We start from the raw sequence: 8,075 nt of genomic DNA, 5'->3' as shown, positions 1-8,075 counted from the left end.
CGTACGATCACTCGTTAAAACAGTCAGATTCGATTTTTTCTCTCCCAAAAGTGTCTATGATAACTGAAAAAAACAATAAAGCTACGTCGCAGAAAATGTGAGTTCTGAATGTTGAGATACACTGATTTTACAGACTTAATAACAGTCTTCAATTACCGCTGCTGGCATCTCGATACGACATCTTCGAACGTAGCCCAACTACCTAGCACTAGCGTCTCTAGCATCATCACGTCTCAGTTATGTGTGAGTGATCCCAGTGAAAGACTAGTCCTTACTGAATTTAAAGTAATTGTCAGTTATTTGAATTGATGCCCGATTTTTCATTGATTTTATCATTTCCCGGTACCATTGGAAGTTATATACCCAAGTGGACGTTGATTTCGGAAGCTGCGATTGTACGTCAACAGCTTTATTAGGTGAGCATGGTTTTTACTGCTCACTTTTGACAGGACCAGAAACTTCGATTTGCTGAGCGTTAAAAACAATATGAGTTGAAGCAGTCGTGAGGCAATGATTTTTAGATTTTTGCTAATAAACAGTTATCGTCTTAAGCCTAATGCCAGGCTAGCCGCTAGCCCGCAAACCAGTATCGAGGATTCAATGGTAAACGAATCATACTTTTAGCTTAGCACGGCTGGTGAGAGAAATGTTATAATTATGGTGTTGGATAAACCATTTGTTTTTCAGGTAATAGATGAGCCTTTCATAAGCTTAAATGCCAAATTGGTCCTAGGGACTTGGAATGAGAAGATGTTTGGGATTTGTTTCGTAGGCGTAGTAGCTATGTTCCTTTTAGTTGGAGTTTTTGTTATATCACGCTTGTGTCTACTGTAATAGTGCTACGGGTGCTTCATATAACTTCTTTGCGTGTTTTTATGGGTTTGCAATATATTAGCGAGTGAGTTCCTGAAGTTCCTGTGTGCTTTACACAACTTTTACGTTTACTGCATCTCTCTCTCTCTCTCTCTCTCTCTCTCTCTCTTATACTTGTCAAGCAAATCCTTAGATACATTGTTTATAGTCTGTATGTTGTTATGATTATATAATTTGAGCCATGTTGGGAAATATAGACATGTGTGAGTCTGATGAGTTTTGGTATTGGAAATGGATTTCAGGTCTTTATTAGCTTATTGTACTATATATGACAACTAATGGAAGTGGTGACGTAACGTTGGGACATGTGGGTTGACTATACGTTTTGCATGCATAAGAACTTTCGCACATTGTGAACTTGGCTGACTCATACTTAAACAAACAAGGAGTATCTCATACATTTATACGAAGACATACTCTCCCGATGTTACGAACTTCATCGGCAATCACTCACTCGCGCGTATTCACACTAAATCATGCAAAGTCACATTCACACAAGCATGCATATTTCAACATGCAGTCACACTTTACTCACACAAACACACACACCCTAACATCTTGACCCTCCTCACGAGCAGTCACACTCAGCAGGCAGACGTGTTCATTCATACCCGCATACATGTTCACACAGATTTTCTCACGATCGTATTTATTCCTCCGCACCCGAGTATAATTATCCCGTAAGGGAGTAAAGCCGTCAGTGCACATCACACGGTGCACTGTAGTCATTACTTAAGGTTCTTTGCAGCGTCCTTTTGGCCCTACCTGCAACTCCTATCATTCCTTTTACTGTACCTCCGTTCATATTCTTTCTTCCATCTTACTTTCCATCCTCTCCTAACTCTTGATTATAATGCAACTGCGAGGTTTTTCTCTGGTTACACTGTAAAACTTTTTGACTGTAAATTTCCGTTTCATTGCTGAATAACCTCATAGGTCCCTAAATCCTATGTTCTATTCAAGTATAATTGATACAAACTCCAGACGATCAGACAAAACCGTTCATTCGCATTCACCCTTTCTCACGCTCAATCACACTTTTTCTGTCTCGCAATCATACACATTTGCACTTAGACTATTCAAATTCATTCACATACAAAGTCACATTGGCCAAGCACAATCACGCTTATTCACACAGCCAAGCCCACTTACATATAGTTCCATGCTATTTACAGTGTCAAATTCAGTAATGTAGCGCCTGAGCTTTCGGGAATATTCTATAGGCAGTAAAACATCTTGCCTTATTTGAGTTTTGGACAAATATTTTATATCTGTACAAGCGAACTTTAAGCTTGCTAATTGGTTGTCAAAAGAAACATCTCAACATAACATCTTGATAGATGAATCAGGAATTTCCTTTTTCCCTTTCTTATTAGTGTTGGATTGAGAGGAGAATGATTCATTTTGAATATATTTTCTTACCGTTCATTTTCGACTGTGTGCCTCTTATACGTATATGAATATTTACTAACGCTTATTATGAAGGGGCCTTTTCAATTTTTCATCTCCTCTTGTGTTTTTATTTATTTGCTTCGCTTTCCAGCAACCGACATTTGTATCGTAACTGGAAAGAGAAATTGATCAAAGTTTTGTTGAACTATGGAACGCCGGAAGGTGGACGACTTCCAGACAAAGTTGTTTACCTGAGATAAGGTATTCATTCCGTGGTAGAGGGAAGCTTCTCGACCGAGAAAAGAAAATACAAACGTTACGTTTTTAATTCTCTCTCTCTCTCTCTCTCTCTCTCTCTCTCTCTCTCTCTCTCTCTCTCTCTCTCTCTGCTACTACTACTACTACTACTACTACTACTACTAATAATAATATTAATAAAAGTGTTCGGGTATTGGCTTACTACTTCTACTACTACTAATAATAATAATGATAAAAGTGTTTGGTATTGGTAGGCCAGAATGGATCTACTACAGTAGGCTTGCCACTGTTCCTACCTGTATATATTTAATTCTGACTGGTTTATTATTTCGCAAATACTCTTGTTAGTATTATCATTATTATTACAAAGGGACATACGAGTATTTTGCTCATGGAACGGTATCCTGATGTGGGGATTTGTCCAAATTTAATTTGTGAACAGTTGGGTTTTCTATCTATAGTGTTGCCTCAGGCGAAGTGTGATGTGGGGATTTGTCCAAATTTAATTTGTGAACAGATGGGTTTTCTATCTATAGTGTGCCATGCAGGGCGAAGTGTGGGTAGTAAAAAAATGTCTCGTGGTGATCTTGGGTCCGGCAGGTGGAATGGTACCTGCATTTTACCTTTCATTTGCTCTTTTTAGTCGTCTCACCAAGCTGTCCTACTTCTTGAAGTCTGTCTCCAATTTTCACCCTACAACTGGAAGCGACTATTCTGACGTGCCTGATGGGAGTCCCGAAGTTTAACTGATGGGTTTGGTTAATCATAGGGGGGGGGGGGGGGGGGAAGAAAGATAATAACATATATTAGGTATTTAACCTTGTGATCGCGCTTTGTTAGTAAGGCAGGCATTCAAACCCTTAAAAATTTGCATGAGATATCCAAGTGACTTTCTGCGATGTGACATTTTAGCTATCCTTTCAGCTGAATAAAAATCTTGGGATTTATATCCAAGCACATTGATGGTGATTTTGACGATGCGAACGTAATGCTTTGAATGGTAATATATTGCATACTGGTGACCTCATATATAAATGTATATATTTATATATACATATTATATAAATATTATATATCCATATATTAAATATCTTTATATATATATATAATCTATTATATATATAATTATAATATGTATTATATATAGATATTATAAGGAAAGGAAGTGAGTCGTCACTAGTATGTAATATATTACCATTCAAAGCTTACGTTCGCATCGTTCAATCACCATCAATGTGCTTTGATATAAATCCCAAGATTTTTATTCAGCTAAAAGGATAGCTAAAATGTCACATCGCAGAAAGTCACCTGGATATCTCATGCAAATTTTTAAGGGTTTGAACGCCTGACTTACTAACAAAGCGCGATCACAAGTTAAATACCTAAAATATGCCATTATCCTTCTTCCCCCCTGACTGTGAGGTACCAGATTGACAGACCGCATCCCAAAAAACGGAATCTTGGCTTGTCATTGTTACAATGCCAGTATCAGTAGTTCAAATCCAAAAGAGCAGGTCTATCACATTATTATTATAGGAGAGCAACTGCCGGTACAAGAGTCAAATGATGGAATCGGCCTTAACAAAAGAGAGGCAGGTAAGGAACATCTCAAAAGGAGCATGGGATTCAGATACGATCAACAAGATTTTCATTCAACCAACGCTTAAGAAAATTAAAGGAAGATTATCAGCGGGGGTGACCTAAATTGGCTTGCCGTTGGATGGACCTCTTGGTATAAATACCACCTTTTCTGTAAACTTTTCTCATTCATTCTACCTGAAGAGGGAGACGGCAGTCTCTGAAATATAGTACTTTTCCCTCTATATTTTGGTGTTTGTATGGGCTCCTTTTATTATATATATATATATATATATATATATATTATATATATATATATATATATATATTATATATGTGTGTGTGTGTGTGTGTGTGTGTGTGTGTGTGTTTGTGTGTGTCACTAATCACTGTAGAAGTGTGATGATCATATATGCATACAGCCAGGAGAAGGGTGAAAAGAAATGAGTTGAACCGAGTGCTTTCATGTAATTTCTGCACCTCAGCATTATATCTGTGTTGTTTTAATTGAACTCCCAATGTTTCTTCACTTTGTCCTACGTACGTTTTATTACAATGTAACTGGTAATATGTCAAATGCATTATTTGTACACATGAATAATAGTAATCATGGTATTAACTGGACAGACTCCAAGGAAATTATGTTTTGCAAAGATTTAGTGAAAAGAAATTTAATAGAATCCTGTATGATTAAACAAGACTGTGATAATTGATTAAATATCGCCTAGGTTTATACAAAGTTGATGAAATTTTAACGAAGGTATTTTAAAACAAGTAGGCTATTAAGCATTAGGACTGTTCGGTAGTTGTTAGCGTTGTTTGTTTTTTTAGCATCATTTGCCTTGCACGAAGTTTTCTTGTGACTGTATTTGTTATCTTGGCACTGATCCGTGATGAGGTGTAGAAATACATGAAAGCGCTCTGTTCAACTCATTTCTTTTCACCCTTCTCCTGGCTGTATGCACACACACACACACACATATATATATATATATATATGTATATATATATATATATATATATATATATATATATATATATTATATATATATATATATATTCATATATATATATATATATATATATATATATATGTGTGTGTGTGTGTGCGTGTGCAATTAGTGATTTTGGCGATGCGGATGTAATAATTTGAATAGGAATATATTTTACGCCCTCTTCAGCTAGTGGCTGGATTAGCGCCTGAGTGGCGTGGTTGGCATGGTGTTGGCGTTCCACCTTGGTGGTCGCAGGTTCGATTCTCGGCCATCCCATTGATGAGTTAGATGTGTATTTCTGGTGATAGAAGTTCACTCTCGGCTTCGGTTCGGAAGTCCCGTAAAGCCGTTGGTCCCGTTGCTGAATAACCACTGGTTCCATGCAACGTAAAAGCACCATACAAACAAACAAACCAACACTGCCTCATAAAGCCACAGATTTAATTTCAAATCCAGGGTTGTGAGATGGGAGAAGCGGGGAACTTTGGCACTTCCTGAAACATCCAGTTTCCTTCAGCTGGCCAGCGCAGTGTTAAGTTTTTCTGTTGAAGGAAGTGCGCAGGGTAGAGATGGGCAAGACTAGAAACCTCATGCCAAGAATCATTGCTTAGAACCTTGGAACTGCCATGAGGAGTACGGGAATTTTTTTTTTTTCGGTTTTCGAGGATGTCCTGAGCAGCGTTCAATAATCTCAATGACATCAGCTGTAAGAAAAAAGCTTTTTTTTTCTATCTCATATTCATGCGCCATACCTAGCTTTACTGGAATCGATATTCCGTATGCAGACGCACGGCTGCCTTTGAAAATAAAGAACTAATCTCAAAACTACATATAGCTTGGTAAGGCATTAGTCAAACCGACAAAAAAAGAAAGGAAAAGGACGAATCACCTAAATACTTACAGGTTAATTAATCGGTATGTTCACCAAATTTATATTCCTCTATAGCACTTTACATGGTATCTAAAATGGCATCATTGCCTAAAAATGCTTATGTCATCCTCGTATTGAAAAGCCAACCTATATAAGTAAAATTTATATAACAGTTATTTTCAGATACCAAAGTTGAAAATTCTGTATAAAACTCGGAAATAAGATCTCGTGGTTGAAATAATTTCAAATATGAAAAAACATGAAATATTTTCAAATGACTTTATATATATTATATTTACACACAAACACACATTGTATTATATACTATACATATATAATATATATATCGATATATATATATATATAGTATATATATATATATATATATATATATATATATATATAAATTATGGTGCCCCAAATGGCACCATAATTTATATTGAATGCCACCAGACCTTAATTCCAAACATAGACCCAGGATGAATGCTAATCCTCGCAAGTCAGCTACCTGGGAGACACACACACACACACATACACACACACACACACATATATATATATATGTGTGTGTGTGTGTGTGTGTGTGTGTGTGTGTGTGTGTGTCCCAGCTAGCTGACTTGCGAGGATTAGCATTCATCCTGGGTCTGTGTTTGGAATTAAGGTCTGGTCGCAGTCAATTCGAGCAAGGAAAGAGCATTAAAGAATTTTCCCAGAGGGAGAAAGAGTTTGTGGTATGGGAGAATTATACCCCCATGCTTTAATTAAAATGAGGAGAATGAATTTCTTTTAATTAAAATTACTAAAGGCTGGAGCTGGAGTTTGCTCGGGTAAAGGGTTTATCCTTAGCATCTCCCCAACCAAGTTAGCATTCGCACCTTAGACCTGGGGAGAACGGTTACCAGCAAGCAAACTACTTTAAAGATTACATATTTCTCTCTCACTTCCCTTTTGGGTACTGTAGGTTCTAACTTAAAATTCTGTGGAACTACTAATTGCAAGGCAAAATATAAATTGTGACATTTATGTTAATCGCAGAATTAATTCGGGGTGCTGACAATAGCAATTTTGTCTTTTAAAGAGAAAACAAGGTGATATTAAGCATCATGTAAAAAATATAACATAAAGTAAGATGCTTACTTAATTGATAATAAACATAGCCTAATATCAAGAGGTTAGTAGTGTTATACTTAAAGTACTCCATGCACTTATTAGTAAAAGACCTATTTAGTCACAAAGTCATGCAGCTAGTATTGCCTTGAGGAGGCAGGAAAATGCGAAGTATTTGCGGACTTCGTTAGGTGGTGCTGCTATACTTATGAGTGACGGCTTGGTGCCATTTGGGGCACCATAATTTCAAGTGCCTAGTGGTAGTTAATCATATGTAAGATTATATCATGATGAGCCAAGGGCTCGTAAACTAAAGATGTTGGTGTTAGGGACTCAGAGTTATGCAGTTATATGAAAGTAAAGAAAAGAATGAAAACAAATGACCAATGTAAGAGTAAGTAATAATTATACACAGATATATACACTCAGTATCCTTTGTAAAGTAAAGGCTATATTAGTTCTTTAGCCCCAAAGGCACTAGAGTACATATCAGAACGCCGTGGGCGTGTTAAATGTAAGTCAGTGAGACCTGTATTGCCCTTTTTATTTGTGCTGTTTCAAAGTTGCAAAGCACTTAAGTGAAGTGAAACGTAAATTGTTAAATTGTCAATTACCAGAATCGAGTTCACTTCCAGGCACCCTCTGTGCATCTCCTCAATTCTTAATCAGACGCCTCATAGGTATTTTTGATTACAGGTTAGGAGTTAGTCAGCTGTGGGTTTGTGTATCAGCTCTCTTTACAGTGCCCTTTGAAGCGGGCTTCTATTGTGTTTTCCTACAAAAATATCCCCACATTGCTTCTTCATTGGTGGCAAGGGACTTGTATTTGTCCCAGTTACGCTAACTATTCATGTGATATTTCTATTGTAAAATTATTTAATGAAGTTAAACCACCGAGTTTACCTAATGACTCCCCTTTTGAAGCAGGGTTTCAGCCATATTTAATCTAATATATTTTTTCCTGATTTCAAGGCCAGAGGCAGATATTTTGCGTTATCCCA

The 8,075-nt window shown here is 36.9% G+C and overlaps 1 protein-coding gene across 3 annotated transcripts in view; it reads left to right on the top strand.

Moving 5' to 3' along the window:
• Positions 1-222: 222 nt before the first annotated feature.
• The window catches only part of LOC135213639 (uncharacterized), a 520,774-nt gene continuing 512,921 nt past the window's right edge, over positions 223-8,075 (top strand). For all 3 annotated transcript variants that reach the window (XM_064247675.1, XM_064247671.1, XM_064247678.1), the window contains exon 1: positions 223-416. The gene's annotated coding sequence lies outside the window, so the exon portion shown is untranslated. The remainder of the gene's footprint in view (positions 417-8,075) is intronic.

Source organism: Macrobrachium nipponense, chromosome 43 (genome assembly GCF_015104395.2).
Source record: "Macrobrachium nipponense isolate FS-2020 chromosome 43, ASM1510439v2, whole genome shotgun sequence".
NCBI classification, from domain to species: domain Eukaryota; kingdom Metazoa; phylum Arthropoda; class Malacostraca; order Decapoda; family Palaemonidae; genus Macrobrachium; species Macrobrachium nipponense.
This window is presented reverse-complemented; position numbering and strand designations above follow the sequence as displayed.